Source organism: Trichosurus vulpecula, chromosome 3 (assembly GCF_011100635.1).
Source record: "Trichosurus vulpecula isolate mTriVul1 chromosome 3, mTriVul1.pri, whole genome shotgun sequence".
Classification (NCBI taxonomy): domain Eukaryota; kingdom Metazoa; phylum Chordata; class Mammalia; order Diprotodontia; family Phalangeridae; genus Trichosurus; species Trichosurus vulpecula.
The window spans coordinates 297,015,221-297,042,786 of NC_050575.1; the positions used below are offsets into that span (position 1 = coordinate 297,015,221).

The following is a 27,566-nucleotide window of genomic DNA, read 5'->3' on the forward strand; positions in this document are numbered from 1 at the left end:
TTGAAATGTATGGATACATAACACACATATATACACATACGTATAAATACACACACATATACATATACACACACACATACAAATATATACACTATATAGCTATCTATTTGTCTCTCTTTATATATATTTTCATTTTAGAATAGGGATATAGGAAAAGACAAAAGCCAGGCATAGTCAAAACGTATGGATATACAACACACATATATATATATACACACATACATACAAATACATGCACACACGTATACATGCACACAAATACACACATATATATACACGTGGGCATTCAAATACATGCACAAGCATACATATATACATACATACACATACATACGTGTGTATAAACATGATGGTCAGATTTCAAAAGCTTCAGAGGAAGTGTAGATAGGATCCAATGGATTAAGAGTCAGACTAGGTCAGATAGATCTCAAGAATTAAATTCTGAAGACACAAAGAGTGATGTTGTTAACAAGCATTTATTAAGCACTTACTATGAATTAGAGACTGTGCTAAATGCTGGGAATCCAATCAAAGATAAAAATAGTCCCTGCTCTCACAGAGTTCTCATTCTAATGGGCGGAGGCGAACAAAATGACGGCAAATTGTGTTCAAAGAAGATACAGGATAAATTAGGGGTGGTCTCTGAGGAAGGGAGGATTCTAGCATTAAGGAGGAATTAAGAAAGACTTTTTGCAGAAGGTCAGATTTTAGCTGAGGCTTGAAGGAAGCCAGGAGGTAGAGTTGAGGAGGAAGAACATTCTAGACACGGGGGACAGCCAGGGAAAAAGTACAGTGTCTGGAGATAGAATATCTTGTGCAAAGAATATCCGGGAGGCCAGTGTCACTGGATCGCAAAGTATGTGGGCCGGGCCAGGGTTGGGGGGAGGTAAAGTGTCAAAAGACTGGAAAGGTAGGAATGGGCTTACGAAAGGTTTTAAAGGGAAACAGGAGTTTGTATTTGATTTGGGAGATAATAGGGATCCATTAGATGTTATTGAATGGGGTGTGGGGAAGGAACATGATCACATCTGTACTTTAGGAAGATCACTATGATGGCTGAGTGAAGGTTGAACCAGAACAGGGAGAGACCCATAGGCGGCTATTGCAATAGTCTAGGTGTGAGGTGATGAGGGTCTGGACTAGAATGGTGGCAGTTTCAGAGGAGAGAATGGGTCATATTTGGTAGATGTTGTGAAGCTAGGATAGATAGGACTTGGCAGAAGAAAGAAGAAAAGAAAAGAAACAATTCTAACGAAGAAGAATAGGGATAGTTGCCTAAAAATCGATGTGGGTGCATAGGGTACTTATCTACCAACTCAGATTTTTTAAAAAGTACAGAAGATGGCAGTAAAGGCAGGGAACAGAGAAGAACTATAAAAGCATGGCTGGATCCTACAAAATGATTGTCAGGAATCTGAAGTTCACAGCAAAGTGAGACTGGTGAGGAAAACTAATCACAAGAAAAAAAAGTTTCTTTTTATTTAAAGCAATGTTGGCGAGAATCAGAGAAGTCATAGGAATGCAATCTGAAGGCGTTGGCACAAGGACATTGAATGACAGAGAGAAGAGAGAACTGTTCGACTCTTATCTTCTGATTTCTCTCCCAAGAAGAATAATCTTTGGGTTGGAAAGGACTGAACAAAAGTGGCTAATAGAAAGTTGCTACTCATGCTAAGTAGGGAGATGGTAAGTGACAACCTCTTTGCCATCAATGAGCTCAGCCACCTAACCCAAATCAATTTTATGCCTGGATACTGAAGAACCAAGTCGCTAAGAATGATCTTTGAAAGATAATGTGGAATGAATGGGAGATGAGATGCAGGATTGGAGAAGGGCAAATGTTTCAATATTAAGGCAAAAAAAGGCAAAGAAGATGGTGTCTGCAAACTATAGGTCAGTGAGCTTAATCTGTCTGGAAAAATTCTAGAAGTACCAAGGAAATGCTTCGGAAGCTCTAGAAAAAGAAGCTGTAATGACAAAATGTCCTTGAGGATACGTAAATAACAGGTTCTTAGCAAACTAATATTACTTCCTTTCTGGGCAGAGGTACTATCCTGGCAGATGACAGGAATGCTGGGGATATAATTTACCTAGATTCAAGCAAAGCATTTAACCAAGTCTCATGTTATTCTTTGGGTAATGGTAAAGAAATGTGGGCTAGAAGATAGTACAATTAGAAACACTTGGAATTGTTTGAGTGGCTGGAGCAAAAGAAGTCATTTTTTGTTTAGTGTCACCTTGGAAGGAGAACTCAAGTGAAGTGTCCTAGTTTGGCCCTTTGCTGCTTAACGTTTTTATCAGTTACTTGTAAAAAAGACATAGCTGGCAAACTTGCGAGGCTGCACATGACACAGGACTAGGAGGGATAGGAGAGGTGTTAGATGACAGAGACAGGATCCAAAAAGATCTTGACAGGCTTGAATGCTGAACTGAATCTAATAAGATTAACTTCAATAGGGATTAAATATATATATATATATATATATATATCTTAACATAGGTTCAAAAAATCAACTTCACAAGTACAAGGAATGATCAGACAACGATGTGGATGAAAAAAGATTGAGGATTCTTAGTGGTCTGTAAGGTCAAGTGAGTTAACAGTGTGATATTCTAGACATAAAAATAAAATAAAATGAAGGGATGTGTTCTTGTGCTGAGTAAAGAAAAGTATAAATATGGGATATCCCAAAAGTCTTAGGGCAGCTTCAAGCCTTAATAGCTTAAATATTGTAAGCCTTAAAAACTCAAAAATACCTTAGGACTTTCAGGAGACCCTATATCATGTCCTGGACTAGGAAGCATCAGCATTTCTATACTTCATGCTGGTCAGACTACATCGGGAGCATTGTATTCAGTTCTTGACGTCATGTTTAGGTAGTACATTGATGTGGGAGTTTATGCCATTTGAAGAGGGGATATTTGTTCCTTCAAGTATGTGAGATACTGTTATGATATTCAAAAGGATATTCCTAAAGCATAGACCTGACCCTGTCTCTTCTCTACTCAACAAATTGCCTATTATATCTTGGGTCTAATAGAACTCCTTTATTTAGTATTTAAAGTCTCTTACTTTCCTTTCCAAGCTTATTCTATATTACTTCCCTTCATGAAAAGTCCAGCCAAATGGCTCTTTTGTTGTTCATTTCTCACATATAATATTCCATCTCCCATATTTACGAATTTGCATGGGTTGTCCCCCATGCCTGGAATGCCTCTTTATCTCTATCATTTAGAATGTCTAGTTTTGAAGCTTAGCTCAAGGCTCAAAGTTCATCATCTACATGAGGTCCTTCTTGTTTCCTCCAGCTACTAGATCTTTTCTTCCTCCAAATGATTTTGCATTTATTTTGTACATATCTTGGATGAAGCCACCATTGGGCAATGTTAGGAAAATCTGGGTCTAAGTCACACCTCTGAAACATACTGGCTGTGTGGCCCTGGGAAAGTCACTTATCCTCCCCATCTGCCTCCTTTTCCCTTTCTCCTTCCCTCTTCCCTTTCCTAGCTCCATTCAGACTTACTTTTATGCTATAGACTCTTAACTCCTTGAGGGTAGAGAATGTTTTATCCTTGGTCTTTGTACCTAGCATAGTACCTTGTACATAGTATGGGTTTAATAAATACTTGTTGATTGAATCTGTATATCCTTCATGGGGAAAGGAAAGGTTTTATTTTTTTTTTTGGATGGGCATTGGTTTTTGTTTTCTATTTTTGTTATTATTGGTTGTTGTCATATAATTTCCTCATTTGTAAATGAGGATTATAAGTCAGTCAGGGAGTTAGTCAACAAATATTTATTAAGCAATTACTATGTGTCAGGCACTGTGCTAAGCCTGAGGATATAAAAATAAGCAGAAAGAAACATGATCCCTTCCTTCAAGGAGCTTACATTTGAATGGAGGAAGACAATATATAAAAGGGAGCTGAGAAGTGGAAGGGAGGAAGGCTTGAGGGGCCTGATAGAAAAGTCTGGAGTAGAGCCTGTTGAAGAAAGAATTAAAAGACCCATATACACACACATATTTATAGCAGCTCTTTGTGGTGGCAAAGAACTAGAAACGAAGATGATTCCCAGAGACTGGAGAATAGCTGGACAAATTATGACACCCCACTATGGTCAGTAGCTGAGTTACAGAAAGACATGACGACTGAATTAAGAAGAGAGGGCTGGCCTGAGGGAGGATAAATCCCTTAGACCAATTGGACAAGAAGGAATTGGAATTCCTTGGAACCTAGGATCAAAAGTGCTGTGATGATCAAATCAGATAACATATGTAAATTGTTTCACAAATCTTAATGCATTACCTAAAGGCTAGCTATTATCATAGTTATTGTTACTGTTGTTTTTGTCTTCATCATCATCGTCATCCTCAACGTCATCATCACCGTTCTCTCATTCTTGTGGTGTAAAAGCTTTCCAAGGAAACAAGACCCCCTGGGTTGCTTTTTCCAGCTTTCCCATATGCTTTGCTCTGTGACCTTGGGCTAAGTAGATGATGTCACCGACTGTGGTTTTTATACCACCTGGAAGAGCAATGCAGTCATTTCTGGGCTTATGCCAACAACATTGGGAAAAAGAATGTCTCTGGATCAGCCTATTTTTAGAAATGGAAACTTTTGGTGGAGCTGTGGAGTCAATTGAGGTTCCTCTTCCCCCTCCCCCTTATCTTCCCTCGGGCTCTGGACAGAGAACAGGGACACTGGAACACTGATGGAAAGACTCTCAGTTGGCAGTCACGTGAGGCTCCCACCTGCCGTCTCAGCTGTTTGTGCTCCAACACCCAGGCTCGGTGTCAGAAATTCCTCTGGCTGCATTTTGCCCACAGAGGCACTTTTCTCTCCTATATCATTGGTGAGGAGAGAGAAATGGGGAGGAGGGCGGAGAGGGGCATGCCACTGGCTTATGTCATGGGTATAGGGGTGTATTTATGGAAAAAAAAAGGTCCTTGACATCCTTGCAGAAAAACACAAAGCAGCCAGAGGGAGGCCATGGACAAGTGGTTGGTTAGTATACTTTTTTTTTTCCTATCTGAAAATCCAAAAAAGCCAATTTGAAGATAGTTAAAGCAGATTTCAGTTTGGGTGAAGAAAGTGATGGCATTTTTTATTTAAGCAATATCTGTTTTCAAGGATTTCCCTGGGCTATTCACCCTTCAAGTCTCACAGGGAAGCAGAGAAGTAGGGGGCCAGAGTTTCTTTTCTGTTTAATATGCCTCCCTCCAAGTATAAAGATTCTGCTGCTGTTTAGCCACATGGGGAAATGGATGGGGGCGGTCTGAAGACATGCATAAATAGTTATTTTTCTAGGCATGTCAATGGGCTTGCATTGCTTAACCACACTCCCTTTCTCAAGGGTGCATGCCGATAACAATAGCTGATGTTGATAGAATGCTTTGAGGTTATCAGTGTTTCTCATATTTTATCTCCTGTGATCCTCAAAACAAGTTTCTGGGGGTAGCTGCTACTATTCTCATCTTCATTCTACAGATGAAGAAAATGAGATTTGAGAAATGCTAAGGGACTTCCCCCATGGTCACGCAACTAGTAAGCATCTGAGGCAGGATTTGAACCTTCTTCCAACTCCAGGTCCACTCCTCAATCCACTAAGCCACAGTGCTTTCAGATTACACTCTACTTGCATAAAGTCACGTAGCAAGTTATAGCATCAGAATTCTATCTCAGCTTCTGTTGGTGGCTCAGAGAATGATTTCAGTCATGCAGCTGTGTAAGGCAGAGTAATAACCAAGACCAGGCAAGTGGAATTTGCCCACAGGGCACCAATATTGGAAAGATGCCTGCACCTTGTATCTGAGACAGATTTAAACTCAGCTCTTCCTTCATGACAAGCACAGTTGCCTCTAATAAGGACCTTGGAATGGAGCTTAGGGGTCCGCTTTTTTATGGGAACAAAACTCAGAACCTGAATTTCCTCGGTGTGTTACTCCAGTCCACTGAGCCAACCAGGCAATGTCCCCCTGCATCTGGTTGGCCATGGACACAGGTCATGATGCCAAAGTTCACGTTGCACATGTGCAGCCTCTTCCTTTTCATCGTTCATCCTTGACTCGGATCCCCCTCAATGATGGGCCATCCCTGCTCTGGGAGAGAGGTCCTGGAGCTCAGCAGGCTTTTTGGTCTTTGCTAATACCAGTCTAGCTAGGAGCCATTTCGTGAGAGAAGTTCACTCTGCCTTCCCCCTCTCCTCCTCCTCTAATCCTGCAGGCAATTTGTTCCAACAAATAAATGGGGTCTGGGTAATAGGAACTGAAGCCCTCAGGCAATAGAACAGGAGGCCACTAATTGATAAATAAATGATTGTTTAATGAAACCAGAGACTTAGAGAAAAAAAAAAGCAGAGAATACAGGATGATTTAAAAGGCCAGACTTCTTTCTCCAAACTATTCTAGAAATTATGTGGTAGCGTAGACAGTCCTGGATTCCAGTCCCAGCTCTATCACTAACTCCCATGGTAACCAAAGGCGTGTCACATGGGCTCTCAGGCCCTGAGTTTCCTCATTTGTGAAGTGAGAGGGGGTCCTCCTAGATCTTCCTGTAAAAAAAAACAAACTGTGATTCTATGCTTTTAGATCTTCCCAGAGACCGGAACTGTGAACAACTAAAAATCTAGTTTCCTGGATGAAAACAGGGAGAAACTCCTCCTCTTCTGTGTGGGTTTTGATCTCGGGATTCTGTGTCTGTAGGCCTGGGCTTGGGCCTAGCCCATGTCCACCCAGCTTTCTTCCCTGTCAACCAGTATGCTTGCAGTGGTTTGGAGCCACTTAGCAGAGGCTGGCATTTTGAAGCAACACTTAAAGGTCACCAACAATCCTCCTGCCCAGGAAGTGGGGAACAAAAGTGCAGTGAATTTTGGACCTGGTTTGCATCTAATGAGCTTGGGCAAGAAAGTGGGGGTGGGTCTGAAGGTGGGAGGCAGGTTTGGGAGCAAAGTTCTGTCAGGGGTCGGGGTGGGGAGAAGTTTAGAGCCTAAAGGGTGGCAGGAAGGAGTGGAGAAAAGGTATTTTATTCTGAGATTGGACCCCTGGGGTAGTTCCTTGAGTAGGAGGCTCATTTCTAACCAGGTGGCCCACGCAAGTCTTGATGCCTACGGCTTTCTTGATAATAATATCCGACATTGATGTAGTATGTGAAAATTTCCAAAGTATGTTACCTAGATCATTTCACTTGATCTCCAGCACAACCCTGGGAGGTAAGTCTGATTTGCAGAGGAGGAAATTAAAACTTGGAAAAGTAAAGTGACTTCTTCAAGGTAATACCACTAGTCCTAGCCAAGCAGGATTTGAACTCAGGGCCTCTCCTGAAGCCAAATAGTGTTTTCTTTCTCCGGACCTGGTCAGTCATCTTTCCACTTTACCGTTCTATTTTTGACTTTCTCATGAGTCACCTGGGAAAGGCTAATGAAGAGGAAAGAAATATTCTGTAGCCTTCTTCTCCATGGGCTCTTTGTGCAGATCATAGGTAAATGAATTGGAAAGGGAGGTGATGTGCTGGGCTGCATTATACTGATATAACATTGTGGATGACACAGTTTCAGCTTCAAATGGATTTTTCAGGAGTGATAATGAATTAAGCCTGATGAATTAGGGCTGAGAGCTAGAACCTAGGGGGAAGGGGCAGGGCAGGGGATATATATATATATATATATATATATATATATATATATATATATATATATATATATATATATATATAGTACTTACATTCTGAGATCCATACATTCACAAAATGACAGAACAGAAGGACCCTCAGAGATCACTGAACACAGGAGTTCTTCTCCTTTATTGCATGTGCCCCTTTGGCAGTTTGGTGAAACCTATGGACCCTGTTTAAATGCATGCAAATACATAGGAGGAATACATATTGAAAATAGTAACCAAAATATTAAGAGCTCTGAGTTCATCTTGTTCCCATCTATCCTGGAAATTGACCCATGGATCCCCAGGGGTGTACGTTGGGGTGGGAGGAAAGGAGGGTCCATGGATTCTAGGCTAACAGATTCTGACTTAGACCAACGTGTAATTTCAGAAAGGAGGAAACAGGCCCAGGGAGGAAAAGGGGCTTGCCAAATAGCACAGCAAGTTAGGAGTAAAGCCAAGACTAGAACAAAGACATCCTGGGTCTCAGAATCATAGAATCTCCTGGGAAGGGATGGCAGAGGTCATCGAATTCAATCCATGCCTGAAAAGGACTCCGGACAAGTGGCTATGCAGTAGGTACTGGATCTGGACCTCATGGTGGAGAACCTTTGGAGGCCACCCATTCCACTTTGGGAGACCAATTGTGACTATTCACTTTTTGAATGAGTCAAAAATTTCTTCTCTGAAAATTTTACCTGTTACATCTAGTCCTTTCTGGGACCAATCAACGCAGCTCTAGTCTTTCTTCCATATGACAACTATTCAAATATTTGAAAGTAGCTACCTTATTCCTCCCAAGTCTTCACTTTTCTAGGCTAAACATCCCTAGTTCTTTCAAATGATCCTTATATAGCATGGCTTCAAGTCCCTTTATCATCTTGGTCCTGCTCATACTGCTACTGTACTACTACTTACCACCACCACCACCACCACTACTGCTGCTGCTGCTGCTACTACTACCACTACTACCTAGCATTTATATGGTGCTTTATGAAGCAGCTAGGTGGTGCTGTGGATAGTTAACTGGCCTTGAAGTCGAGAAGCTCCAAGTTCAAATCCATTCTCAGATACTAACTGTGGCACCTTGAGCAAAGTCACTTAACCTATGTTTACCTCAGTTTTCTCATCTGTAAAATAAGGATATTAATAACACCGACCTTCCAGCGTTGTTGTGAAGATCAAATGGGATAAAAATTGTAAAGCTCTTAGTTCAGTACCTAGCACACAGTAAGCACTAAATAAATGTTAGTTGTTGGTGTCGGTGTTTTAAGGTTTGCAAGGTGCTTTGCAAATATCTCATTTTATCCTTACAACAGCCCCAGGAGGTAGGCGCTAATATCACCCCCATTGAAAGATAAGGAAACTAAGGCAGACTTAGGTTAAGTGATTTGTCCAGGGTCATACATCTAGTGAGTGTTAGCTGTGGGATTTGAATTTAGGTCTTCTACACTCCAAGTCCAGTGTTCTGTCCACTGCGCCACCTAGCTCCTCATGAGGATGTATACTCTCCAACTTGTCACTGTTCTTTCTAAAATGTATCTAGAATGGGACATAGTACTGCATACGTGATCTGGCCAGGCCAGAGGATAGAGAAACCACACCCTCCTTCATTCTGGATATTATAATTCTGTCAAATCAGCCTGAGATCATATTAATTTTGTTTTGACTACTGTCATATTGAGTTTGAAGTCTACTCAGACTCCCAAGACTTTCGTATGCCCTGTGGTTTAAACTAATGTAGTTGATTTTTTTCAACCTAAGTGTAGGATTTTACAATCGCTTTGATCTTTCAATGGATCTGTGAACACATTGAAGTGACTTCTACCACCAGAGATGAAGCTTACAACCCATCATCTCCTCTCCTCTCCTTTCATGGGACTGTTGTCTATGTCATACTATAGATCCTCCACAATGGGTTCCACTTAACGTGCTTGGAGGCTTCCTCTAGTTCTCTTGACATGCCACACATTGCAATAGCTCATGTGGGCTATCCTAGCTTGTCCTTTGCTCTCACCACGTCATCACGATCATGAGCATGGCTAACATTTATATAGTGCTTACTACGTGCCAGGCATTTTTACAAATATTATTTTATTTGGTCCACATGACAACCCTGGGAGGTAAGTGCTGTTATAATCCCATTTTATTGAAGAGGAAACTGAGGAAAACAGAGGTTAAGGGACTTGCTTAAGATCATACAGCTAGTTAGTGTCTGAGGGGAGATTTGAGCTCAGTTCTTCCTGATTTCAGAGCCAGCAGTCTCTGCACTGTGCCACCTGGCTGCCCCGTATGACCCGCCTACCTTTATTTCTGTTCCTATATTTCTCCTATGACATTCTTGACACTGATTCTCTTATGCAGCTTTATTAAGTTTCATCTTGTTGGATTCAGCCTATTGTTCTAAATTGTCAGAATCTTTCAAGATTCCGATTCTGTTTTGCAATATATTAGGTCTCCCAGCTTTGTCACCCACAAATTTGACAAGAATTGCAATCTCTTCCCTCATCAATGTCATTGAAAAATACATTGAACAAAACATGGCGAAAGAAAAAGCCCCACAAAACTCTGCTAGAGTCATCTCTCTAGATTTGCATGGCCTCCTTAATGACTACTCTTTGTAAACGTTTTTTTCAACTTTTCCAGTGCTTTTTCTCATTGGCTATTATCAGTTCCTTTGGCACGAGGGCCAGTTGTCAGTGTCATAAATCTACCAAGCTTTTGGATTCTTCATAGATGGTCACTGAGGTACATTTAGGATGCTGAAGAATTGAACCTCTCATCTCCTTCATGCATCCCTCTGACTCATACTCTAACTAGGCCTAGGGCCCTCCCAGTTAATGCTTCCTCCTCTCAAGAGATCGTACCACATTCTTCTATACAAAACACCAGCAATGTTTTAAAGGTGGCATATTGACCTTCTGACCCATCATTTCAGTGGGCTGAGCGTATAGAGAGCCAGCCTAGTGATATAGAGAGCACTCCTCTTCCTGTAGGAGTGAAGCTAGAAAGCCAGTTTTGGCAGCAGATATTGGTTCCCTCCTTAACAGTTTTCGAGGATGAGGCAGCAACAATTGGTCCCTATGTCACTGAGAATTGGCATGCCCAACAACACTCCTACATTTCTATGCTGTAGTTTGCCAGATAATATTTCATGCCCTATAAACTTGTTAAAGACTAGACCTGTGCTTCTTCTTCCATGGACATTGGATGCAAGTCGACAAACATTTGATCAAAGACTATTATGTCCCATAGGTGTCTTCTGAGTTAAATACCTGCCCTCTCTTGCTGTGTCTACCCATTTTGAATTCTACCCATTCGAAGATTGTTTTTTCCCAATTGCATGTTAAAATGATTTTTAACATTCATTTTATTTTATTTTTTTAATATATTTAGTTTTCAGCATTGATTTTCACAAGAATTTGAATTACAAGTTTTCTCCCCATTTCTACCCTCCCCCCACTCGAAGATGGTGTATATTCTGGTTGCCCTGTTCCCCAGTCAGCCCTCCCTTCTGTTACCCCACTCCCCTCCCATCCCCTTTTCCCTTCCTTTCTTGTAGGGGAAGATATATTTCTACGCCCCATTGCCTGTGTATTTTATTTTCTAGTTGCACGCAAAAAATTTTTTTTTTGGTTTTTGTTTTTGAACATCTGTTTTTAAAACTTTGAGTTCCAAATTTTCTCCCCTCTTCCCTTCCCACCCACCCTCCCTAAGAAGTCAAGCAATTCAGCATAGGCCACATGAGTATCATTATGTATAACCGTTCCACAATACTCATGTTGTGAAAGACTAACTATATTTTCTCCTTCCTAACCTATCCCCCTTTATTGAATTTTCTCCCTTGACCCTCTCCCCTTTTGAAAGTGTTTGTTTTTTATTCCCTCCACCCCCATCTGCCCTCCCTTCTATCAGCCCCCCTTTTATTTTACCTTCTTCCTTCTTCTTTCTTGTGGGGTAAGACACCCAATTGAGTATGTATGGTATTCCCTCCTCAGGTCAAATCTGATGAGAGCAAATTTCACTCATTCCCCCTCACCTGCCTTCTCTTCTCTTCCTACAGAACTGCTTTTTCTTGCCACTTTTATGTGAGATAATTTACTCCATTCTATCTCTCCCTATCTCCCTCTCTCAATATATTCCTCTCTCATCTCTTAATTTGATTTTATTTCTTTTAGATATCTTCCTTTCATCTTCAACTCACCCTGTGCCTTCTCTCTCTCTCTCTCTCTCTCTCTCTCTCTCTCTCTCTGTATATATATATATATATATATATATACACATACATATATACATACATACACATTCACTTATACATATATATACAGAAACATATATATATATGCATATTCCCTTCAGCTACCCTAATACTGAGGTCTCATGAATCATACACATCATCTTTCCATGTAGGAATGTAAACAAAACAGTTCAACTTTAGTAAGTCCCTTGCAATTTCTTTTTCTTGCTCTTTTTCTTGATTACCTTTTCATGCTTCTCTTGATGCTTGTGTTTGAAAGTCAAATTTTCTATTCAGCTCTGGTCTTTTCACTGAGAAAGCTTGAAAGTCCTCTATTTTATTGAAAATATATATTTTGCCTTGGAGCATGATACTCAGTTTTGCTGGGTAGGTGATTCTTGGTTTTAATCCTAGCTCCATTGACCTCCGGAATATCGTATTCCAAGCCCCTTGATCTCTTAATGTAGAAGCTGCCAGATCTTGGGTTATTCTGATTGTGTTTCCACAATACTCAAATTGTTTCTTTCTGGCTGCTTGCAGTATTTTCTCCTTGATCTGGGAGCTCTGGAATTTGGCAACAATATTCCTAAGAGATTTCTTTTTGGGATCTATTTGAGGAGGCGATCGATGGATTCTTTCAATTTCTATTTTGCCCTGTGGCTCTAGAATATCAGGGCAATTCTCCTTAATAATTTCTTGAAAGATGATATCTAGGCTCTTTTTTTTTGATCATGGCTTTCAGGTAGTCCAATAATTTTTAAGTTATCTCTCCTGGATCTATTTTCCAGGTCAGTGGTTTTTCCAATGAGATATTTCACATTGTCTTCCATTTTTTCATTCCTTTGGTTCTGTTTTATAATATCTTGAGTTCTCATAAAGTCACTAGCTTCCACTTGCTCCATTTTTAAGGTAGTATTTTCTTCAGTGGTCTTTTGGACCTCCTTTTCCATTTGGCTAATTCTGCCTTTCAAGGCATTCTTCTCCTCATTGGCTTTTTGGAGCTCTTTTGCCATTTGCATTAGTCTATTTTTTAAGGTGTTGTTTTCTTCAGTGTATTTTTCAGTATTTTTTTGGGTCTCCTTTAGCAAGGCATTGACTTGTTTTTCATGGTTTTCTCACATCCTTCTCATTTCTCTTCCCAATTTTTCCTCTACTTCTCTAACTTGCTTTTCCAAATCCTTTTTGAGCTCTTCCATGGCCTGAGACCAGTTCATGTTTTTCTTGGAGGCTTTTGTGGTAGGCTCTTTGACTTTGTTGACTTCTTCTGGCTGTATGTTTTGGTCTTTTTTGTCACCAAAGAAAGATTCCAAAGTCCGAGATTGACTCTGGGTGCGTTTTCGCTGCCTGGACATGTTCCCAGCCAACTTACTTGACCCTTGAGTTTATCAGCGGGGTATGACTGCTTGTAGAGTAAAGAGAACTATGTTCCAAGCTTGCGGGGATGCACCAGCTCTGCCACACCAGCACTCCTCCTTCCCAAGAACCCCCAACCCGGACTGAACTTAGATCTTCAGCAGGCTCTGCACTCCTACTCTGATGTGTCACTTAATTCCTCCCACCAGGTGGGCCTGGGACCAGAAGCAACTGCAGCTGTAGTTCTGTAGCTGCCCCACCTCTGCTGCCCCTGGGGTGGTGGCTGAACCACGATCTCTATCACCCTGTCCCCAACAGATTTTCCCACTAACCTTCTCTGTTGTCTTTGGTGTTTGTGAGTTGAGAAGTCTGGTAACTGCTGTAGCTCACTGATTCAGGGTGCTAGGTCCTGTTCCACCCAGCTGCTGCTCTGGTTGGTCCCTGCCACCCACGCTGGGCTCTGCTCCCCTCTGCTCCCAGCTCTGTGCGGGATAGACCTTACCCAGACTTACCCATCCAGGCTGTCCTGGGCTACAGCCCTGCTTCCCTCTGCTGTTTTGTGGGTTCTGCAGTTCTTTTCTGTTGTCTTTGGTGTTTGTGGGTTGAGAAGTGTGGTAACTGCTGTAGCTCACTGATTCAGGGTGCTAGGGCATGCTCCACCCAGCTCCTGGTCTGGTTGGTCTGCGCAGCCCACACTGGGCTCTGCTCCACTCCCAGCTCCACGCAGGAAAGACCTCACCCAGCAACCATCCTGGCTGTCCTGGACTGGAGCCCTGCTTCCCTCTGCTATTTTGTGGATTCTGCAGTTCTAGAATTGGTTCAGAGTCATTTTTATAGGTTTTTGGAGGGACTTGGCAGGGAGCTTACACTAGTCCCTGCTTTCCAGCCTCCATCTTGGCTCCACCCCCCTAGCCCAGGGATTCTTAATGTGAGGTTTATGGACTTGGTTTAAAATTTTTTACGTGTATTTCAATATAATAGGTTTTCTTTGTTGTCCTACGTATTATGCTTTATGAATTTAAAAATATTCTTTATAAAATGAGTTCAAAGGAGTCACCAAACTGCCAGAGGGGGTCACGATACAGAAAGGATTCAAAGTCTTCGATCTGGCCTCTGTTGTTGAGCTGCTGCCTATATATGAAACTATCCAGGTAAAAATCATGGAAACCCCTAAAGTCAGCCCCCTCAGGAAAGCCAAACTCAGTGGAGCTGAGGGATCTCTCTCTCTCTCTCTCTCTCTCTCTGTGTCCCTATGTCCCTCTCTTTGTCTCTCTGTGTTTCTGTCTCTTCCTTTATGTGTCTCTCTCTGTCTCTGTCTGTCTGTCTGTCTCTGTCTCTTGTTATAGGAGTCAACCACTTGCCCTGACCATGCCTCCAAATGAAATGAAGATTCAGAATGGATCATGCCCCAGCTACAGTCTGCCAGAGAGATAATGCAACTGAGGGGGAAAGAAGTCAACCGAGTCAGAGGAACCAGGATCACCTCACCTTAGAAGCTTTGATTATTAATTCATGGAAACTCTTACCCTTTCATTAGTGTGGTAAGAATTGTATCGTGACAAGTTAATTACATAGCTCTGGGCAATTAGGAAGTAAATATATGTTAAGAGGACGCTACTGTCAAGATAAAAACTGTCTATTAAAAGACCCTCTCACTTTACAAGTTTCACCTTAGTCTAGAAAACAGGAAGGACTCTTTTATTTGTTGTTATTTTGAGAAAAATCTGTTTTTTGTGTGGGCAACTCTGTATTTAGTTTTGGCCCTGCTCCCCTTTGGGATGTGCCTTGCTGGGCCTGTTTGTCTCCTCATTTCTATTCTGGGCTCATATCTCTAGCACAAAAGCCCAAGGAATGAGGTTTGTTGTCCAGCAGAGCCTTGAGATAAAGAGCAGTTTTCATGGGTTGAATTGTAAGAAAGGGAGGGAGGAAAGCTGAGGACAGGTAGGAATCTTCTCCCCCCAACTGTTTAGAATTTGTTTTTTCCTTATTTTCTCATACTCAAAAATACTAATTCTGAGTCACAGAAATGCCCAGGAAGAGGAAGAGAAAAGTTCTATTTAATGATCAATTGGTCCTATTGTGTCAATACAAGACAACTCCATGAAGGATGTTTTCAAGCAATTTATCTTTAGGCCAGAATTGGTGGAGAGGGACATGGCCCACAATGTGGAGATGGAGAGGAGGAAAGCAGTTGGCCATTTCCTGGTGAATGGGACCACAAGCAAAGAAGTCCTTCCCCCCTATAAATTAATCTAGACTAAATATATATTTTTAAATGGAAGAGTTAAATGAAGTGTATTATTTGAATGCTACTACTGGTTCCAGAATAAACACTTTGGTCTCAGTGAAATATGATTCATAGCTGCCTTAAGAGGATGTTCCTTACAATTCAATTCTGAATGAAGCTCACCTGTGGTAGTGCAGCTTAGACCACAGAGAATCTATGAAAGTGTGGCAGGAGGAAGGCCTATGAGCAAAGCCCTGGATCCTGAGGTATCAGCTCTTGTCCAAAATTCCACTTGGAATTCTACAAAGTAAAGGTGGTATTTTAACCGCAGAGGAAGAGTTGTTTGCAACTGACAACTACATGGTCAACAGGCAAGGAGAAATTGGAGAAAGATTTCAGTTCAAAGTAATAAGAAAGAACTTCCTAATTGTTAAAAATAGTCCAAAAATAGAATAATCTGGGGCAGCTAGGTGGTACAGTGGATAAAGCACCAGCCCTAGAGGACCTGAGTTCAAGTCCAGCCTCAGACACTTACTAGCTATGTGACCCTGGGCACGTCACCTAACCCCAGTTGCCTCCAAAACTGAGATAGAATGATTTTCATTTGAAGATAAAAAGTTCTACATTGGAGGCATCTTGATGGCATGCAAGGCAGATAGAGGACTGGGCCTGAAGTCAGGAAGACCTGATTTGGCCTCAGACACTTCCTAGCTGTATGACCCTAGTCAAGTCACTTAATCTTTTCTACTTAATTATAGCACCTACCTCCCAGGGTGGTTATGAGGATCAAATGGGACAATAATTGTGAAGCACTTGGCATAGTGCTTGGTACACAGTAGGAATTTAATAAATATTTATTCCTCCCCTTTCCCCCATAATAGGGTGTCTACAAGTTGAAGCTGATTGACCATGGCTCTAGGAGATTTTAGAGGGCATTCCTGCTCAATGATAAGTTGGAGCATACAACCTCTTAGGTCTCTTTGCCTTTGAGATTCTGTGATTCTATCCCAGTGGATGAGTGAGACATACTGGACTTTTCTGTTCATCTACCCCAGAAATAAGTTGAGCCTACAGTGAGGAATCATGATAAATAGTTTGAGTTACGTTCTCTTCTGAAGAATATAACTGGTATAAGACAATAGTGAAAAAGAGTACTTAGTAGATACACCTTAGCTTAGTATCTAAGTACATAGTTTATTACGGTTATAGGGAGGGGTATGCTAGAGCCAGCTAGGGAGCTAATTGTTAAATTTTCAATATGAGCATTTACCCCCAAGAAAACAGCAAGTGCTACAAATCAGGGCTTAATTTATTGTTTAATGATTGTCTAGATTTGAGTGACAGAATGTTAATAATGCAGATTAAATTAAAAAGTCTGTCATGCATACTTTTTTGAGAGCCAGTTGTTCAATATTCACCAGCACATCCCTGGACAGCAGCAAGTACTTGTGTGGATCAATGGAATCCACCATTAAACCCAAACCTTCATTTTAGCCCTTTCAACAGCCCCTCCAATTTAACGTTTAGAGAATTGCTAATGATATACAAGTGGCCTGTTAGGAGATTTAGATTGTCCCCCCTCCTTCTCCCTTTCCACTCCATTAATGTGTTGAGCTGTCCTGATAGGTTCCCTCCACTATACCTGGTGGAACATCCTGAAGTAGGCAAAGGAAAGAAGACAGGAGTCCTAATAATCTGAGTGGATAATAAACTCCCTGATAACTGAAAGACACGGTTGAAGCTTGGCTTTCCCACTTACTAGCTGGGCAGCCTTCAGTGAATCACTTCATTTCTTTAGTCCTCAAAGTCCCTATTTGTTTACAGGAGGAAAATAATACTTATAAGACCTGTCAGGAGCCCACGTCACCAATAGTGTCTTAGATATACAGGGCTACCATGTTTATATGCCTGGATCAAATATAAAGTCTCCTGTTTGGTACTTAATTCTACCTTTGCAGTCTTAGACTTTACTACTCTCCACATGTTCGATGCTATAGCTACATTGGCCTATTTGCTGTTCCTTCAAGCATCTCCATTCTCCACACCTTTGTAATGGTTGGCTCCCATGCATAATAATGCTCTTCCTCCTAACTCCCACCTCTTAGCTTCTCTGGCTTCCTTCAAGCCTCAGTAAAAATCCCTTGTTCTGCAGCAGGCCTTCCCTAAGCCAACTCTTCAGTTCCTTTCCTCTGAAATTGCTTTCCATTTACAATGTATCTATCTTGTATGTATAGTTATTTACATGTTGTCTTCTCCATAAGAATGTACACTCGCTGAGGGCAGGGGCTGCGGTTTTGTGTTTCTTTTTGTATGTGTGTATGTTTCTTTATATTCCTATCTCTTAGCATAGGGGCTTCATAAATGCATGTTGAACAGTCCGTTGTCAAATTAATTAGTCAAATCTAAACAATTGACCAAATTATCAAAAGGGTCCCAAGGGCTACTCAATCCCATTACTTCACGTTTTTTTTCCTTTACTGCAAACTATTCTAGGGTTCTCATCTAGCTTATCTCTGACACTAACCTAGACTACCCTCATTTCTGCTTTCACCTTGATGTTACATTGTAGTGATCCAGTTGAGAATCCTGTTTTTGACCTCACTTATCTTTGTCCCAAAGATCAGATGCCTAGGTTCCCCTTGCCTTCCTTAGATTCCAATAGAGTGCTTGGTGACTATACCAGCTGGCTATCTGGGTAGCTGCTTCGGAGGCAATACTTCAGCCCTCCTACTGCTGATTTGGCTGACCTGACTAGATCCCACACACCTCTGTTTCTGCCATTTCTTACTCCTTTGCATCCCATTGGCTTCTGGCTAGGCTCTGATACTAGTCAGCTCAAAGGATGTTGGTGAGGATTGAATGAAGTAATGTACATGAAAGTACTTTGTAAACTGTAGTTTCTTTATAAATATCAGCTAGGATGATAATAGTGATGATTGACAGCAATGATAATGATGTTTCATCTTGGTATAGAGGTACTATGATCATCAGCCATAAGTCCTGGCAGGTCCCTCCAAAATAGAAAGTCTCATGATATGCTCTGTTGAGAAACTGGGGGCCAATTAAACTATCTAAGTGATGTTTCACCAGGATAGAAGAGATGGCTATAGTATCTCATGGAGAGTATTTACTAAAGCAAAAAATGTTCGGGATTTTCCTCAGTGGGACGAGTAGCCATATTGATTAAAAAAATTTCCAGGTACTTAAAAAGTATTAAAACATTTATAAGGGCATATAATTTAGCCACTCAGCTTCAGTTTCTTCTTCTGCAAAATGGGAGTGATAATATTTGCATCATCTACCTTTGTTGAGGGAAAACACTCCATAAACTTTAAGGAGCATTCTAAAGATGAATTACCATCATCACTGTCACCCCCATTTTCAATGTCTTCCTTCTACTCAAAAGTTATTGAGAATTCTGAAGCCAAGGAAAGCAGCACAAAGGAAGGAAAGTCAATGCAGTTTGGTCCCTGGGCTGTTCAGCCAGATACTGAGTCATCTCTTCCTGAAAAAACAATCTAAGTAATCTAACTTATAGACGTCCCTGGCTCTTCCCATATTCCACTGAACTATGTACACAGAAGTAAGCAGATGCCAGGAATGAAATCAAATCTTCTGCTAAAAAATGGCAGAGTTGTAGTCCAGAATCTGGGATTCAATCTCTCTCTTCTTCCTTTGGCCCTGGTACTACTTGTCATTGGGCCACATTTGTACATGGTATCAGCCTTGGAAGTGCTCTGGCTATCAGTCTGCTAGGCTGTTCCCTTGTCCCCTCTTCTATTGTATCACTTCTTCCTGGCACACACTCCCCAGCATGTAGTCAGGGGGCCTTTTCAGATTCGAGCTGACGGATTTGTAAGTAGTCTGCCTTCCTAGTGACATCCTCCTGACATGGCATTAATGGAGAAAACAGTGCAATGGATTCCCTGGGCAGTAGTCCATTGATTTCTTGTTTACATCCCTCTCACCAAACACCAGCAACAGGGGTGACAGATTTGATTAGGCGCTGGCATGAGCTGGTCACTGGCCAGGGAAGAAACTGGGACTGAAATCCAAAGAAATGGGATTGTGGGGGCACTAGTAGAGTGAAGTGACCATAAAAAAAATAAGTCAAAGAAAATGTTGTGATTCAGCCCACTCAACAGCTTTTGGGATGAGTAGCAAGGGAAAGGCGGTTAGGGGTTGAGGCAAGACAGGAAATATGTGATGGTGTTTGTTGAAACATCATTCTTTCTTTCTCCCCTCTTGCTCAAAAAGGTTCAGATTCCTCCATATGCAAATGGAGAGCTAGGTGAATAGAGTGTGGGGCCTGGAGTTAGGAAGACCTGAGTTCAAATTAAGCCTCAGATAGTTCCTAGCTGTGTGTCCCTGGGAAAATCACTTCATTTCTCTCTGCCTCACTTTCCTTGATTGTAAAATGAGAGTCATGATGGTATTAACCTCCCAGGATTTTGTGAGTATCAAATGAGATATTTGTAAAGCACTTGCACATTGCCTGACATAAAATAAATGCTTAATGAATGCTTGTTCCCTTCCTTTCTCTGGACCTTGAAGAAACCCCAAAGGTTAGGTGCTCACAAACCATTTTAACAGAAATTCTTCAATTCTAGCTCTCTGGAGTGTAGTGGAGCAGTTGGAACAGTTATTCTATTAAAGTTGAACATGTTGGCCCAAGAAACCTAGTGGGAAGTAAGTGACTTTTCTGATCAAGAATCTGATTTGGAAGAGATTTCAGTGATTATTCAGTCAGGAAACCTGGATTCGAAACCCCACTTCTGACTTCTGAGTTGTGTTCACAATACACTTTACATTTATAGGCCTCACATTCCTGTTTTTTTATAAACTGAGGAGGTTGAAGTGGTTCTTTCTGAATCTAAATTCTTATCGAAGCAGCAAGCTTGTTGACTGCGTAGACGAGGCACTGGATTTGGAGGTGCCTCAGGCACTTACTTGCTGTGTGACTCTGAGTAAGTCATTTCACCTCTCTGTGAGTCAATTCTGTCATCTGCAAAACAAGGGAATTAGACTCTATGGCCTGTAAACTTCCTTCCAGATTTAAATGGATGATCCATTGGCCCATACCTGAATAGGAATTTGCTTTGTAATATCTCTGCCAGGTAATTATTTAGTCTTCACTTGGATGGGGAACTTACTACTTCTCAAGACAGGCCATTATATTTTTTGACAGTTCTAAATATTTAGAAGCTTTTCCTTCTATTAAGCAGAAATGTGTATCCTTGTGACTTCTACCCATCAGTCCCAGGTCTGCCCTTTGGAGCCAATGGAAAAAAGTTTCATTCTTGCTCCATTAGACAGTTGGTTCTTCAGATATCAGAAGACAGGTAAGATATCGTCCAACACTGTATCGTCTCTAGGCTAAATGTCCACAGTTCCTTCAACTGATCCTTGCACATCCTAGTCTTCAATGCCCCTGATCATCCTTTTATGGGCATGCTCACTTCATTAACATCCTTCCTAAAACGTGGCACCCTGAACTGAATACAATAATAAAGATATGGTCTGACCTAATTTTCCCCATCCCTGATGCCAGTTCTAGCTTGAAATACCATGAGTGAGAATGCCCTTATAAGCACGGTGCACTCAGCCATGAAAGGAACAGGAAGTGATCAAGTCCTCGAGCGATGAGTGGGATGAAGAGGTTCTGCACCCTGATCTTTCAAGGCTTAATTAAACAGCCAACTTGAAATGACTACAGCTTTATAAAAGGTAAAAAATAGAATTTGAACCATTTTGGGGGGGATCTTTAAAATTATGAGCAGAGAGGTAACCGAGGGTCGCATCATGTGGAGGAGAAGCACAGCTCGGGGCATTTCGTGTTTGGATATCGACACTGTGAACACTTCTGCCTATGATGAATGTCAACCAGAAAACTGGAATGGATCTTAAAGAGCATCTAACCCAACCCTCTCATTTTATACATGAGGGCAATGGGGAAGGCATTTGTCTAATGGTGCACTAATTAGTGTCAGAGTCAGATCCAGAAACCAGAACTCCTGGTTCCTAGCCCAGTCCTCTTTTTTTTTTACACAGTTTATGGCATGTTGATATGGAAAAAAGGGAAGTGTAGGAAGTAGTTTTGTGGATGATACCATCTTTCTTATTATAGAAATTTGTGTCATGATCATCAAAAATGAATGGGTCATCATCTCTGTCCCAGGCACCAAGACTTCTGTCATCACTGCCACTACCTTGATCATTATCACCACCATCACCACCAAAAAAGCAAGTGGCAGTGAATCTTAGAAGTAGAAACATTTTTCTTGTTTAAAATCAAATCACAGCACTTGCAGCTCACGTGGGGACATTGCATCTGTAAGAGCAGCCTTTTTAAACTGTCTACCAAAATCATACACCCAAATCTACTCTGTAATGTTGCCACACAACCCTAACAAAATACTCCAGTGAGAACAAAGTCACTGTACTCACATCGTGCCCTGGTACTTAACTTTGTAAACTTAATTTCTGAACAACCCTTACACAAAAGTGTACATGTAGTCCTTTAAAATGACAGTGGTGAGGAAGGTAGAGAATGCTGCTGACTCCATTTTCAAGGTCTCCTCACTCAGTGTAGAATAACGTAAAGCTTTCAAGAATGAAAATGAACTAATCTAAGTAAACCCCCAATGGGGTCATGAAGGGTCAGACACAACCGAACCAACTCAGCAACAATCCTTTTTTAGTCCAAAACTTCTTTCAAGGAAGAGTTGTAAACACCCAAGGCTATTTGTCAACCTCAGGTTGTGGCTAGGGCTGCAATTTACTAAGTATGAGGTTTACAGTTAAAATTCTGGTTTGGTGGGGAAACCACCCTATTCATCAGTTTAAAAAACTTGCCATGGCATTTAGAAATGTTTGGTAAGGTGAATCTAAGCCCTTCATGTTGGAATTCTGTGAGTTACACTGGGTAGATGAGGTGAAAAATAACATATATTTAAGATGAATAGCTAAAAGAAAGAAGCAGGTGTGAGATCTCTAAAGGGATACATTTATGGTCCCATACTTTTTTAAGTGGTGAGGGGGGAGAGCTGTGGCATAGTAAATAAAGAGCCAGTCTCAGAATTAGGAAGACAAAGGTTCAAGTCTTCCTACGGCACCTACTGGTCCTGTGTTCTCGGGCAGGTCACTTAACCTTTCAGTGTCCTGGGGAGTTCCCTAAGTAATCATAGGTCTAATTTAAAAAAAAAAAAAAGAAACAAATAATCAGTTTCAGGAGGACAGAATGAGAGAGTCTAGGCAAATCAAAAGTTTACATATAAAGTATCTGGAGGACTAGTGGACAGTAGGCTCAATCTGACTCATTGGAATGATACGATAGCCCCCCCTCAAAAAAAAACAAAAATAACAATGAATTAATGAATTTTAAGCTGCATAACAGAAGCAGGGAGTCCAAGATGAAGAAGCCACTAGCTCCATGGTTCTCTGACTTGCTGGGAACATAACCGGAATATTCTTTTTAGTTCTGGTGCCACACTTTAGGAGGTAGACTGGCAAACTGGAATACCCTGAGGATGGTGGCCTGGGAAACAATGAAACTTAAATAAAATCCATGGGGGAATTATTTGAAGGAGCTGGAGATGTTTAGCTTGGAAAAGGGAAAATTTGAGGGAGGAGTGGTTGAGTAGGGCATGATAGCTGTATTCAATTTTTTGATGGGTTCTCATGTAAAAGAGTGATTAGATTGTTCTGCTTCACCTCAGAGGGCAGAACTAGGGGGATAGTTATAGGAAGTATTTGAGTCAATATCAGGAAAGACTTTCTGATGGTTAAAGCTCTCCCCAAGTGAAATATGTTGCTTCATGAGTTCTCTATCACTGGAGGTCTTCAAGCTCAAAGCCTACCCGTCTTCAAAGGTATAGCTATGGTTTCAATGCAGGGCTGAATTGGGAAGGAAGGCCTACGAAATCCTCTCTCTGAGATTCTATGATTATAGGAAGAAGAAAAGATTGAGAGGTGGACACTTTTTTTTCTTAATGAGCGCTTTCAAAAACACTTACATCTAACTTTTTTTTCTCTCCTTTCTTTTCCCATTATCCCATTCCTTTTTTTCTGAGAGATGCTAAACTAAAACAAAGAACACAGAAGGGCAAGGAAGAGGACTTCTTCTCAATAAGTGGTAGTCACCTAGCAACTGTTCTCTTATTGGGGAAGTTAAAACCTATAGAAGAAAGAAAAAATTTAGAGATTTTGATACCAAGTAAAATGGCTGAAAATCCTGAAGAAGCTCTCCCAAGTATTGGGAAGGTTAAACTGCATACGAGTTTCAGATGGAAGTTTCAGGTTGGTTAATTCTACTTGACTTTAGTGTTATAACCAGCGTTCAATTAAGCAGTGATTGATAACTATTAAAGGATTTGTCCAGAAGGAACTAAGATGTACCTTTGTATAAAAAAATCTTTGTATCCTATTTAAGCATATTTAGATCAATAATAACTGTTTATACTTAGCTGTTGTGATAATTAGCTCTGTTTTTATAAAAAAAGCTTAATTTAATGGAAGAATGCAATATTGCCTTTGTCTCAGTTGGTTACAGCTGTGTATGAGAAGCTAAACCTTTAGAAGTATGAAGCCACATGTAAGACATCATTGCCTACCTGGTGGAATTTTATTCTAATTGCAAGTGAAATACTAGTAAAGAAATATACAGCCTTTGGAAAGCTAGCCTTACGAACTCAGCCCTTTAAATTGTTGGCAAACATTGTACCTGGATTGGAGGCAAGAGGGGGCTGTTTGTTTGCTTCTTTTGTGCCTGACTAGCTTAGTGCAGCCTACTAATGAACTAAAGGTTATGAATTTTATCTTTGTGTGTATTAGGCAGCTTTGTTCCCTTCCATGGCCCCAAACTACATCTCCAAGCCTTCTAAATATGCATCATAGAGTTAGCCCTACTAAAAATGCAGCTTCATCTCCTACGGAAGGCCCCAGTTAAGCAACTAGAAGGGTATGCTACATCTCTTCTCCATTATTCTCAGTTTGGCTAGGGAGAAATGCCAAAGGAGAAGCTATCCATTTTGGGAAACCTCATCTGTCCCTTATTCTGTCCTCCCCCACAGATATCATTTGAATATTTTAGTGACTCTTGGCCTTTTGTAGCCAATCTCTCATCACGAGTCAGAACCAGCTGTTGTAAATTCACTAGCAACTTTTCCCTTAAAAAAAGAAAATCATACAAATAGTGAATGCTATTTTTTAAGCCTTCAACCCAATTAAAACTCCCTTCTTATTGGGTCAGAGCTCAATTTGTTCTTGATTGAAACCTCGATTATAGTGAAATGCATGTCTTTTCTGGTACCACAAATAAAGCATATTTTGTGAAGGAATAATGTTCATATTATCACAGGACATTATAAAAAATAAACAGACCAAATGAAAGATGCTCATGATAATCAGCAATGCCATTTCTGTTGAAATGCCTGTACTGTAATATAGTAACACACCTTCCCCAGCCCCCCACTTGACTTTATTTAAATAAACATGTCTTTCTTTTCCTCTATATATGTGTGTATGTCTTTGTGAATATATAGAGATAGATATATATTATCTCTTTAAAATATTAAAATAAATTACATCTTTGCACAGAATACAGACATTAATTCTGTTTCCAAGAGATTTGTCAAATCAGTGGCCTGTGTTTGCATAACAAGCTCTTTGGTTATGCTGTGCTGCATATAAATTACTAGGTTGTCAGTTCCAGATGAAAATCACCAGGTTTTCAGCAGTATCTCTTCCATTGATTAAGACATGCTTTATGTTATGAGTCCAGGTAATATCAATAGGGACCAGGCTCATTCTGGAAATGTAGGGAAATAAAAAGAATCTCCAAATGACTTTTCAATCAGTAAACATTTATTAAGTACCTACTATGTGCCGATAATGTACTAGGCATTGCAGATGCAAAGGTAAAAAAATGACTTTTTTTCCCTCCAGGAGTTACTGGTAGGAGAGATAGCATGTTCAAAAATAAGAATGTGAAAAACATGCAGAAGATAAATATGAAAGATAATTTTTTTTCAGGGGACGTTACTAGCAGCTGGAAGGGACATTCCAGGAAAGACTTCATGTGAAATGTGGTACTTGGGCAGAGATTAGAAGGAAACAAGGAGTCTGAGAGGCAGAGGTGAGAAGGTGGCCAGGGCAAAGACATGGAGAGTAGTGATGGTATGTTGTGTGTGAGCAATGGTAAGAAGGCAAGGTTGCCTTGACTGTGGAGTGTGGTAATGAGAGTAACATATAACAAAATTGGAAGTGTAGGTTATGACCAGGTTGTGAAGGGCTTTAAAAGACAAATGGAGGAATTTATAGCTAATTATAGAGGCAATAGGGGCAGTTTGGAGTATTCAGCTCTATACTTCTGGAAAATCACTTTGGCAGCTGTGTGTAGAATCTAATGTTTTAGAGAGGTGGAAGACTTAAGGCAGGGAGGCTTAGGGTGGGAGAAATAAAGGCTATGTAGAGGAAGTTGCCCAATTATTTTCACCTTATAGACAAGGTTCCTTTTATCTAAAATTCCCATACCGTGGTAATGTGATAAAAAGAACCCAGATATTACATTCAGATGTTCTGGGATTGAGACCCAGCTCTGACACTCACTAGCTGAATAACTGAATGTCAAACAAACTTTCTGGTCCACAGTTTTCCTCAAATCTCAAGTCTATTCATCTATATCTATGTATTCTTCTAGCTCTGGAAATATTTGTTGGAACTGTGGATCACTTCCTGGTAGATTTAGAACTGAAAAGTTTAGTTTGTTTTGATACAAGGAACATTTAGAGCTTAGAAACTTAAGATATCAAATTCTTTGAGGGCCAGGATTTTCCTTTCTCCATTAATTTTTAAGGTTCTATTGCTTTCCATCTAATGGCATGCCAAGAATGGAGAGTCAGTATGTATTATTAATACGGTTGATTTTAATTCTTAACCTAAATAACAGTTGAGAGAGATCCCACAATATTTCTAGATCTGTGATCTTGTCCTCACAATCATCCTCTCTCTCTTGGATCTTTAATCTCTCCTTTTTTCACTGATTCCTTCTGGCTGCCCATAAACACACCCAAGTCTATGCCATCCTTAAAAAGAAAAAGCTTTCACTAAACTCTACAACCCCCTCAGATTATCACCTTGTATTTCTCTTCTATTTCTAAGCCACATTCCTAGTAAAAGCTATCTACCATTGCTGCCTCTACATCTTCTCTTTTTTTGCCCTTGGCCACCTGGTTTCCAATCTTATCACTCAACTGAAACTACTTTCTCAGAAGTTACCAATGATTTCTTAATTGTTAAACATATGGCCTTTCTCCAACTTCATCCTTCTTGATCTTTCTACAACATTTGATACTACCTTACCCTCATGGTTGCTCTCTCCTCTAGGGAATTTTGCGATGCTATACGTTCTTGGTTCAGTACTCTGAACCAAGTTCAGAATTTTCTCAGTATTTTCTGGGGTCACCATCTATATCATGCCCCCTAACTGTGGGTATATCATGTATCCCCAGGCTATGTTCTAGATGCTTCTCTCTCTCCCTCTCTCTCTCTCTCTGTGTCTCTCTGTGTCTCTTTCTGTCTCTCTGTCTCTGTCTCTCTCTCTCTCTCTGTGTCTCTCTCTCTCCACCAACACAATGTCCACCCTAGTAATGAGCCTCTCAGCTGGACTGTTGTAATAGCCTAATAGCCTTCTAACTGACCTCTTTGTCTCAGGTTTCTTCCCACTTCAATTCAACCTGCACACTCCTGCCAAAGTGACTTACCTAAAGTGATAGTCTGCATATTGCTCTCCCTTTCAGTAAACTCCAGTGACTTCCTATTACCTCTAGGATCCAATATAACAATATAAATGGAATCCAATATATGTTCTACATATACCTTCTCTCTTTTTCACTTAATGTCTTTCATAGGCCCCCAACCTATCTTTCCAACTTTATTACACTCCTATTCCAGCTTTATTACACCCCTTCTCTTCCCACACTTTATAGTTCATCCAAACTCTCTTACTGTTCTTCATAAATGGCATTCCATGTTCCATCTCTATGTCTTTGTGTTGCCTGTTCTTACATGTCTAGAATGTATTCCCTTGTTATCT

At 40.7% G+C, this 27,566-nt stretch overlaps 1 long non-coding RNA gene across 1 annotated transcript; it reads left to right on the top strand.

Moving 5' to 3' along the window:
• The first annotated feature begins 4,963 nt into the window (after positions 1 to 4,963).
• LOC118844055 lies at positions 4,964 to 24,985 on the top strand. The gene is made up of 4 exons (XR_005009956.1): positions 4,964 to 5,007; positions 20,698 to 20,814; positions 21,024 to 21,199; positions 23,545 to 24,985. It is a non-coding gene; the product is annotated as an uncharacterized LOC118844055 (long non-coding RNA).
• Positions 24,986 to 27,566: the final 2,581 nt, after the last annotated feature.